This window comes from Myodes glareolus, chromosome X, assembly GCF_982192425.1.
Source record: "Myodes glareolus chromosome X, mMyoGla1.1, whole genome shotgun sequence".
In the NCBI taxonomy this organism is placed as follows: domain Eukaryota; kingdom Metazoa; phylum Chordata; class Mammalia; order Rodentia; family Cricetidae; genus Myodes; species Myodes glareolus.
Window position 1 is genome coordinate 53,480,943 of NC_142053.1, and position 11,835 is coordinate 53,492,777.

The window sequence follows — 11,835 nt, forward strand, 5'->3', positions numbered from 1 at the left end:
GAGCCTTGGGAGGAAGGCATATGCTATACATGTACCAGCTAGGGCTGAGCATCCTGTAGCCATTTTAACCCTTCCTTTTCTAATATTCCCTATCAAGCCTTTATAGCACTAAATTCTATCTCCATGCTCTGGAAATACTCCAACATCTTGTCTTCTTACTAATTTCTTGACCTGTATAGTTAATCCAAATGAAACACACATATCTAAAGATTCAAATCTAACTCCAGAAATGAGAGAAAGCATGCAACACTTGTCTTTCCTTAGTTACCCTACTCAGAATGGTTGCTTCTAGAGCTATACATTTATTTGCAAGTTTCAGAATTTCAGTTTTCTTAATAGCTGTGATGTGGGATTTTCCTCTGTATGCTATGATTATCATTGATAAATAAAGGAACTGCTTTGGGCCTATAGCAAGCTATAGGGGAACAGAGCTAGGTGGGGAAAACTAAGTTGAATGCTGGGAGAATAAAGGCAGAGTCAGAGAGAAGCCATGTAGCCCCACCAGAAACAGACACCCATTATAATCTTGACAGTAAGCCACGGCCACATGGTGATACAGAGATTAATAGAAATGGGTTAAATTAAGATGTAAGAGCTATCCAATAAGATTCTAGAGCTAATGGGCTAAGCAGTGTTTTAAATAATTCAGTTTTTGTGTGGTTATTTTGGCTCTGGGCGACCCCCTCCTTGCTACACAGCTGAACAATATTCTGTTTACATATAAACAAATATACAACATTTTTGTTATCAGTCCATCAGATGAAAGGCATCTAGGTTGTTTCCAATTTCTGGCTATTGTGAATAGAGCAATAATGAATATAGACGAGCAGGGATACCTATGGTAGGATATGAAGTCCCTTTGGATATATGGCTAAGAGCCGTATAGTTGGATATTGAAGTAAATCCCAGCTTCCTGTGAAACAACCACATGGATTTCTGTAGTGACTGCACAAGTTTGTACTCCCACCAGCAATGAGTAAGTGTTCCCTTTTCTACATCCATGCCAACATTTGTTGTCTTTTTCTTTATTTGCTTGTTTGTTTAATCCTAGACATTCTGACTGAGACAAGGTAAAATCTCAAAGCAGTTTTAATTTAAGTTTTACTGCTGCTAGGTTCAGCTTCATCCCTTCCATTGCTGACCTGGATTCCCAGAGAGATGCATGCATTGGTGAATGAACTGAAGAAATCTGGGACAGGCGTAGCTGTCTTAGGCCTCACAGAAGCTTTTTTGTTATTTGGACTTTCTGGTGACAGAGTGGAGCTTTTTACGTTCCTGTGGTGAAAATCTGTTTGAAGGATGGTGTTCTAGTTTCATCTCTGCAACCATAATAAAGCACCCTTATCAAAAGCAACACAGAGGAGGAAAGGGTATTTTTTTGACTTACAATTCAAGGCTAATGTAAGGCAGCATATTAAAGCATCACACCCACGGTGAAGAACTCCTTTGTTAGTTTTCTCTCTTAATATGCAGCTTGCTTTCTCTTCTTTTCTACAGCTCAGGTCCAAGCCCACAAAATAGTGCCACACAAATCTTCCAACCCTTTTTTTATACTTTTTTACATTTTACAAACAAAATAATTCCCATGGGACAACCTGATCTAAACAATTTCTCAAATGAAGCTCTCCTCCAAAGTGGTTCTTGGGAAGAATTGTGCCTACTTTGGTTTTAAGTGGTCCATGTGAATTATTACGGTGTCATCCGAGAGCATGCTGCCCATACCTGCCCATCCAACTCAAATCCATCTACCTCAGAGAGACCAAGAAGTTGTAGGTATGATAGTTTACAGAGTGAAGCTCCCCAAAAGAAGAAAGAGAAGGCATCCTACCCACAGATGTTCTTACTGGTTGCACCTTATAGTATTCTCTCTGAGAAACCTTCCTTCTTAAATACCCATTATCACCAGGTATATGTATTATCAGGACTGAAGAAAGATTGAGAAAGTGGATGTGGAACAGAATGGGAGGCTTTGTAACTCAGTAGCAATGACAAAACAGGGGAATTTAGTATGAGACTTCACCAAAATAGCAAGACTTGGAGACAAAATGGTACTGGGTTAGTATAATGTTTTCCCCAATCCATTGGAAAGAAAGACTAGATTCCTATTAATGATCTGTGTGGAGAGCGGGTCAAGCAGATGAACCTTGTTAAGTTGGGAGAGTACTCCCAGCCCATGGCCTGGGAGTTGCTTTGCTCTGGACTCCAAATCCCAGCGTGCAAGGTCCTGATCCCCCACCCCTGGAGGGGTCAGTCCCACAGGGTGTTTAAAGGGCCTCCTGGAGGAGGGACATGTGGTTTTTCGGGTCTACATGGACTCCCTCCTGTCCTGTCTCCAGGCCGTGCACTCGGCCACCCAAGAACGTCATCTTTAATAAAACGATGGGCATTTTGATTTCGTTTGATCTGACCTAATTGGATTTCTTGTGCAGGCGAAGCTGCTCTTAACAAAGGTAGCACCAGGAGTCCCTTCTCACAGATCCAGACTGCCTCAGCTTGTAGGGACAACTGATAGGAAAAGAACTCATCAGAGAGATTGCAGCCTTAACCTCATGATTTCATGGCAAAGCACAACTCTTAATCTAAAATAAAAGCGACACTCTGTGGATAGGAACTTGGAGGCAGGGAAATAAAAGCACAAAGTGTTTAAGCTTGTGGTGTCTGTGAAAAAGATGTAAAGAAGAAAATTAGGCTGGGAGAGAACAAAGAAGGCATTCTGAGCAAACAGAATCTTATGGGAAGTGGAGAAGTCATGGCTTTGAGGCAGCGATAGAGAAAGGACAGAATGCCAGTTTGAGAGATGCCAGAAATGGTGGCAGTAGGAGATTATGTCCCACAAATGTAAAGAGAGAGAGAGAGAGAGAGAGAGAGAGAGAGAGAGAGAGAGAGAGAGAGAGAGAGAGAAGCCTCTCAGCCCCAGTTCCTGTAGTTGAGGGAGTGAAGAGAGCCTACAAGGCTTTTGCTTCTTGACCTTGGAATTGAAGTGCCAGAGAACACCGAGGGGAATAGCTGAGAGAGGGGGCATCAAGAAAGGGTAGCTTAGTATAGAAATGGAGGCAGATGCATGCTGCAGTGTGGGGATGAGCTGGCATGTGACTGGACAGGATTAATTTTCTATGGAGACATAAGAGAACAAAAACAAAAGCTTGGTAGTTTCTAAATTGAGCTCTGGAATAAAGACACATTCGTGCTGATACAGTTAGAGAAACAAAGAAGGAAGCCAAATGGCATTTGCCACTTGTGGTAGTCAGTTGTCTGTGATATTTGCTTGGCGTTTATAATAGGATTTTAATATCATGTTGCTGTTGGTCTTTAGCACGGACTAAAAGGTTAGGAGGGAGACATGACAGATGTCATTAAAAAATAACTTCAAGTTGGAAACCAAGAAAAAAAATCAAATAACAACCTAACTTCCCCCTTTTATCTTTTATTGCCAAAGCCATTCTTTTCTTCTCAAAGAAGTACATAATGTTGAGTCTGTGAGAGAAAAGTAATTTTCATTATTGTTAACAAAATTATAAATAAAGATATTTTGTAGTCAATAGGTACCAAAGGTTGTGAATCTTGCATAAGTTGTAATACAACAACCTGTTTCCTGAGTAAATTAAAGTAGATCCCAATAAAATGAAACTAAATCTTATAGTAGACATACAAATGTCTCACAGAATATCGATACATGAACAAGCATAAATTGTTCTACAATGCTATGACGCTGTTGACAATAATGACAAGGAAGTATAATTACATGAAAGAAGTTAGCAAAAAAAATTTAGAGCTTAGTGCATGGATGATATTGCTTTGTAATCATTATGCCCTTATGTAGAACCAAAAAAAAGTGTTGAAATATCAGTTACAGTGATTTCATGTGATGCTACTATACTTCATTCTCACATTTTTATTTTATATTACCTGCTGTCCTTATTTTCAAATTTATGATGTCAATTTTTGAAATTAGAATCTTACCTTGTTAATACACAAACATTATATAAAATAACTGGTTTCATTACAATAGGAATATATATTACATTAAGAGAATCTCATATGTGATGAAAAGATAATATATTCAAACTGAATGGTACATTTCAAAGTTTGCTCAACTCACTTGGTCTAGCAGACCTAAACCAAGCCTCCTCCCATCCCTCTCTAGTTGCCCAGGGAGAAGTAGATTTTTTCTTGCCCTGTATGCCCCCTCAACGCCTTTTATACTCATAATACTTCCTCAATTTCCTTTCTGTTCTTAGAACCACACCTTTTCCATAGCTCTGAAAATAATGAGTACAGTTACATTTACAGACATATAATTTCCAAGACTAGATACATGAATCCTCAGTAAATATTTGCTGAAAAAAATGAATTCGTTATGAAACATACAGAAAACCTTCATTTGGTGGTGGTTTGTCCTGAGATAAGGCTGGGTATAGATTGAATTAGAGTCATTTTGGGATACCCTTCTCACTTTGACAGAGGGCAATGACTTCATTCCATAGGCAGTAGCTCTAGAAGTTCCAGGCACAAATGTCAATACTGTGCCATACAAAGTGTAGTGTGTAGCTTGTGTTGCAGTCAATGTGGATGGAGGCACTGGGCCAGGTCCTGCTCTGGTTTGAAATGAAGCTGTGGAACACAGTCCTGAGCAGGTTTCAAGAAGGAGCTGGAAAGCAGAAGAAGGCAGACTCATGGGTGTACCAGCAGGAAGACAATGCCCTATCTCTGCCCCTGCCAACATCTTTGCTATTTAGGAAGGTATGAGCAGTTCATATTGAAAAATAACCATTTAAGTAAAACCAAAGTGAAACAAGGGACAACTGAAACAATAAACCTATTCCATTAGAACTGGGTCCCTTCTATAAGCAGAATACAGTCCAGTTTTCTTTCTAATTAGGAAGATTAGATGAGGAGAAGACAATGAGATTAGATTCTGGAATATATGACTATAGGACTTGAGGATTCAGACTGTGGCAGCTTTGTGACGTAGAACAAATCACTGTCTGGTGATGCTATGAAGCCACAAAAAAGGAATAGGCCCTGAACCACACAACACTAGACCTCTTGTTTGCATGAAGAATCCTGAGCTAGGTTTCTCAGGCACCCAGGGATGAGTGACTGGGATCTAGGCCCTGTAGTCATATGACTCACAGTGAGGCCTTTTGGTTCTTGTCTAGGAATACCATAGCTAATGAGTGACCTCTAGTTCCTCCAGACATGAAAACAAGATCGCCCTGAGAAGGGTCAAGAATTGGCATCAGAGAAACCCTGAAAAACATTTTTCTCCATAGACTTAAGCTGTTAGAAAGATATGTTGTCATGTAATTAATCAAAAAATTCTAGAACATGAAAGTTGGGTGGACATACTGAATAACTAGAAACAACATTTTCATACTCATTAAGTGTGTTTAAAGGTTGGAATGGAGCTCGAAGGGCCTGGCCTACAGAATGTAAGGATATGACTCATTAGCTATGGTATTTCTAAGGACAAGATAAAATGGTAAGCCTAAAGGATCAACAAAAACATGAGCAAAATAAATGTAAGTATTTAGCAAGAGTGGAGGAAAGCCAGCTTCAATGGGAAGGTAAATATTTTCCCATTTACAGCTCTAAGTCAAGATTCCTTTCGTGTTCTAGGATAGTTTGATTGAGGAAGAGACTTGCTCCCTATGAAAGAAAAAGACAATTATTAATGAAGTCAATCACACACAGTAATGAATGCTGTATTCGTATAACTGAATGTTATATAAGTGTGCACTTCTCAACACACTAAACTTTCGATGCTGAATGTGGATTGATACTGACATCTGGGAATCCAAAGAATACCGGGGATGCTCCATTAGGAAAGGGACATATGATAAGAGAAATTACAGTAGAAACTTAACCAATCTAGTTTTAACAGTGGTACCAGATTAGGTTAACATACTCTTGGTTACATGGATTGCAGCCATTCTTTCCCATACCCATCAGAAAGGAGGTCAGGAGGTCAGGAACAGTTTGCATCCACATGAAATAGTATACACTATACATTCATGCTTTTCTCCAAAGTTTTACTATTTTCCCTACTTCTTTAATATACAACAGTACAAAAGGATAGGGATCATCTGGATAGTCTTCAAATTTTTGGATGTTGGTTCACTACACGGAAGTCATAATATTAACTGGATCAATGAACTAACTGTAAGGGACAATTAGTGAAGAGGCCTTTGTAAAAATTCAATTCAAGAGGGTTAGAGGCGAATTCTACCAAGTTTTCTGTGAAATTATTAGCATACAGTGGTTTAGGACATGTTGAGATGGTATCTACAAAACAAAGAGCAAGTCATCATGCCTTCTATCTTCTATCACTAAAGTAGAACTGAAATTTAGATGGTTGACTTCTTAGGTATTTGAGAGTAGCCTGTTCTTCATTCTGGAAAACTGCTGTGATCTACTTACCAGTTGGTAGTCAAGGGTGCTCGCTTTGAGTAAGAACTTACTATGGCTGTTATGCAAGGAGGAACAAAAAGCCCATCAAGCCTGTGGTCCTGGGTCTCTTTCTAATTACCATCTTTTCTTCCTTTTATTTTTGAGACATCACCTCACTGTGTATACTGGGCTGGCCTGGAACTTGTTATGTAGGCCAGACCGGCCTCAAATTGAAGCTATTCCACTTGCCTCTATATTCTAAAAGAGAGCGTAGACCTGAGCGAATGCATCTAGTTGATGCTGGAGTTCTTTGGAAGAGAAAGATGTGAAGCCCTGGCAAACCCTACAGAACAGACTCCCAGTGGTCTGCTGCAAGTCTGTTTCATGTGCAGTGGAGAATCACATAACCTTTGACCAACTCACTATCAAAGTGCTCAAACTCATTGTATTGCTCCTTGCTGAGGAAATGCTTCACCACGATGGGGATGTAGTACTCCACGTTCACTCTCATCAACCAAGAGCAGTCTCATACACATGGACGCTATTAGAAGCTCATTTAATAAGCAACATGCTGAAAGAGGTATAAGATGTATAGAAATGAAATGAGGGCCAGAACATTAGCTTCTTCAGTCAGTATATGAGCATATTTAAACAACAGCCTGTACCTACCCTTATGCTGTTCCTTGACATGGTATGACTTCATATCCTGGGTAAACATATTATCACTGTAACTGATGCCTAGTAGAGTAATTGGAATCACTTTTTACTCATAAATAAGCACAGCTTCCTGGCTTTGAGGAAGGTGATGATGGCACATATATCCATACAATCAAGTTTCTGAAATCAAAAAGAGCTAGTCTTTGAAACTGGTGTAATTTGTACAAAAATAGTGTAGGGTCAATGAAATTTGGGTATAAAGTCCACTTCTGTCTCTTATTGTGTGGTGTCTAACAAATTATTCTGCGTAATACCTTGTCTATACCAATATAGAGAGGTAATACCTACCTCAAGGGACTATGATATGTTATAATATATTATATGTCTATAAAAACTATACAAATAAATATATAATATATATTGTTAAATAATATATGTAAAACTTGAAATGCAGTGCCTTAGTAAGTTAAATAAATGGTGATGGAGTGATGATGACAATTACGTAGGGAGCGCTGTCATCAGAACTTGTCAAAGGCCTCAAACTGTTAACAAGTATATTTAAAGGAAACAGAGGAAGATGGTGTGAATCTTTAAGAAAAGGAAGAAGGGTCTTGCTTTTTGACACAACAATTGAAGTGGAACAATGGAAGGAAGATGTTGGTTCAGAGGAGCCTTGTGTACTCCAAGCACTGGGGACTGCCTCTGTGCTGTGTTGCAGCGAAGTGTCAAAACAGTCTTCCAAACATCTGTCTATTCAATCCTTCATCTGAATTATGTCTATGACTGCTTTGTGCATGAATACACAATGTGTAAACTCAGTGATACTATACTGATATTTGTTACAAATATGTTATTTGTTTAAAAGTTCTAAGGAATATGGTTTTTTATTTTGTTGACATTCCGAATCTACTTCAAAGCGATGCTATTTATATTCCTAAAATGAAAATATTCAGCATTTGGGAAGCAGAAGCAGGCATATCTTTGTGAGTTTGAGGCTAGCTTGGCCTACAGAGTGAGTTTCAGAATAATTATATCTGTTTCACAGAGAAACCTTGTCTCAAAAAATTAAAATATTTATAGCAGCAAAAATATAATAATTTTACATTAAAAAATTACCAGAGTATTTATCTGTATATATCTTTCTAGGAATATTAGAAATACTTACTCAAATGATGTTGAAGAATTAGTGAAAAACTTCAAAATTAAGCTATTTGTTAAAATATAATCTTTCCAAGTACTCATTTATGAATGTTATGTTTGTGTATTGATGATATTTCATTTTAATTGTGTATATAAAAACTGGAAGGACAATTTATTTTTTCTTATATATTTAGGTGAGGAGTTTAAGATGCATTGGGTTTAATAATCAGTTTAATGCTTCTCAGAAATTGAAAATTTTGATTGAATCACTCCTGTTAAATACAAATACCATGTTTAACACTGTGAAATGCTGTCTGTTAAGGAATTTGTATTCATAATGTGCAAATGGTATACATTGTGTGCAATTATAACTTCAACGTAAAAGTGAATAAAAACAGAAGAACCAAAAAAAAAAAAAAAAAAAAAAAAACAACAGTCTTCCAAAAACATTTCAGGACAAGCCACTTCCATTTGCTTAGGCTTATTGGGAGGAAGCTTCAACACAACTTTTTAAGGATGGATCAGTTTTCAGAGTGCCTCTGACAATAGTGTAAGGATCCCAAGCCCACAGATGAAGCAGCAGATTGGCTTCCTGAGAGTGCTAGATCCAGGGGCATAGATGTCTAACTGTTTGTGGGACTTCAGAGGGAGAGAATCTAGAGGTGTAGGGAACTGTCTCCAGTAAAAATGAAGAAAGCAAAAAAAAAAATTCTTTTGTTTCTATAATTATATCTCATTTCTCTGTGTCTGTGTTTGTGTCTCTGCCTCTGCTCTGTGTTTATCTCTCTGTCTCTGTCTCACACACACATATTCCTGCTGTTTCCCCTTTTCTTTATCAGGTTATATTAAAAAATTGACTCCGTTTCATCTTTTCTATTGCTTTTAAGGATTTTATTTCATTTTTAATCATTTGTGTGGGTAGATGGGGTATTTGCACAGGTACACAGCTCCTGCAGAAGTCAGAAGAGGGCAACAAACCTTCCACAACTGGAGTTTAAGGTTGCTGTGAGCCACCCAGTGTGAGTTGAGCCCCAAACTGAGTAATGACAAAGAAACCAAATTCAAGGATACACTGTAGGGATTCACAAAGTGTAGGCTGGAGAGCTGGTTCAGTGGGTAAGGTACTTGCAGTGAGAGCATGTGGGTCTAAGGTCAGATCCCCAGGACACATAAAAGCTGAGCATGGCAGTGTCTGGATCACCAGCACTGATGCACAGAGACAGGTGGATCTGGGACCTGGCTAGTCAGGTGGTCCAGCAAAAATGGACAGCTGCACATTCAGGAAGAGACCCTCTCTCCAAAAATAAGGTGAAGAAGTGATCAGAGAAGACATCCCAGTGTCAACCTCTAGCCTCTACACAAGATACACACACACACACACACACACACACACACACACACACACACACACGAATATCTAAAAAGAAAGTAGTCCCCCGACACTTGTCCTGGGTTCCCAGAGAGGGACATGTAAGTATAGATCTTACCCTCTAGGATTGCTTAGTTGCCAATTCAGCAAACATAAATAGCTTCTTGTGAGACTTGGTGACTCACATTTTGAGTCCCAGCACTCAGAGGGCAGAGACAGGTGGTCTTTGTGAGTTTGAGGCTACCCTGGTGTATGTAGAGCATTCCAGGCAAATCAGGGTGATGTAATGAGATTTGTCTCCAAAACAAAAGGTTTTTAATACTGCTGCTCCAATCAAATGCCAGGCTGAAAGGATATTACCATATTGTGTGCCTCCTCCAGTATTCCTAAGTCTGTCTCCATGAGATGTCAATCATTGGAGTGATCCCAGTTAGATTTCACTGCACTTTTTGAGTTTCCTTTTTTTAAAAAAAAAATCTCTTTGGTTTCTTTTTTTCTCGTGCCCTCTGCACCTCCTCACATGGACATTCTCTCTTTTCTTCTCTCCTTCTCTCACTCCCCCTTGCTTATTTTCTTTCTCCCTCGCCCCTCTGCTCTGTAGATAGCCTGGTACTTAGAGTAGATTTTGAATTTTCTGAGGATAACTCCAATTTTCTGCAGTCGCTCTCACCCTGAAATGGGAGCAGAGGATTCCCTAGTAGGGGCTGAGTCCTGCAAAAGAGACTCTAGACTCTTACCCCATACTCCACTGTGTAAAGATTCATTATTTCTTTGCTACCAAATCTAGTATTCATCTGTCATCATCCACCCCACAGGACAACTGCTCTCCAGATATTGTTTATCAGTTCACCAGAGACTAGAGCACCCAGTGAGTGGCTGTGTCTGCCATCTCCTGAATCTGTTCAATGTTTTATGGAATCAAAACTATGACACTAAGTAATTGAGTTCTGTTCAATTGATGTGGGCAGAAATAACATGTGCCTCTTCAAAATTGGTCTTCTAAAAGCCTCACAGTCAATACCTTCATCCTTCCAGCAAAGACCTTATCATAGGAGCTAAGAAATGACAAGGCCACAAAAAGATGCTACCTCCAACCTCCATCACACCCTTCCTTGAAGAAAGCCACCCACTTGAGTAGTAACACTGAGGTTTTATTGTTTTATAACAAAAGAAGTGTTTATTATACTAAGTCAATAGGAAATTAGCTTTGTATGCTATATCGTTAACTTATCCTGACAGAGAAGGACACCTTTTCTATCTCATTGGTAGCAGTTTTTAAACTTAAAAAACCTATTATTTTCTTATAAAGAGAATTCAGGGACATAAACAAAGATAGAGACAATTTCTCTAACACACCTTGGGTTCTAGGTTCAAAAACAGAGCTCCACCACTTTCTTCCAGAAAAAAAAATATTTTGAAAAAAAAAATCTACTCCTTTCAAAAGGTCATAAATGGTAGTCATAACGCCTTTGAGTAAATTTAGGTTAGCTTGCTGTCTATGCTATCAATACAGGCTTTTAAAACTCACATTTTAAGCTCAGTAGTAGATTGTGGTAGGTAAACAAGGTTGCCTAATGGTTGCTCGGGCACTTCTCAGCATTTTAATATCTTCATCAGAAAATGTTGGATCCATGCCACAGTCATTGACTGTTGGGTCCGGGGGTGGGCGGGGGCGTTGCACAAAGCTGAGAACACCACCAAGTCTAATAAACCAGAAGCAAACTTTATTCCAGAAACCAGATCCCAGGAAAACTAGAAGCAAACTTAAAAATAAAAAATAAAAAAACACCACGGTGCACAGAAGCTTATCAGCTAGCTGAGACCACAACCAGAGATGGTGTTTGTTAGGCTGTGGTAAAGGGCCAGTTTCTGAACCCATTTTTTATAGTAGGGGCACCAAGCATTAGCTCTGAACAAAGGAATTTTTATGATCTTGCCCTGATCATAAAACTTAGTCCCTAAGGAGGGGAGTGAGTTCTAACGTCAATGGGTAACTAGACAGCTATCATGAAATACGTTTCAGAGGAGATTGCAGCGAAAGTCACTAATTGCAAGAAAACAGGTGTCTTCAGCAATTAGTCAGAAAGGGACTGCTAGTAATACCAGAAGGATAATAAATTAGAATTAATTGGTTCTTAGACTGGGAACTTAGAAGATAGCAGAAAGCTTTTCACACTATCTCAAGGTAAAACTCAGATACAGACTACCGTACTATACAACTTCCATTAGCAGAACTCATTAATTAGATGGTGTTTGTACTGTCCGCTATCTCTCCTGGT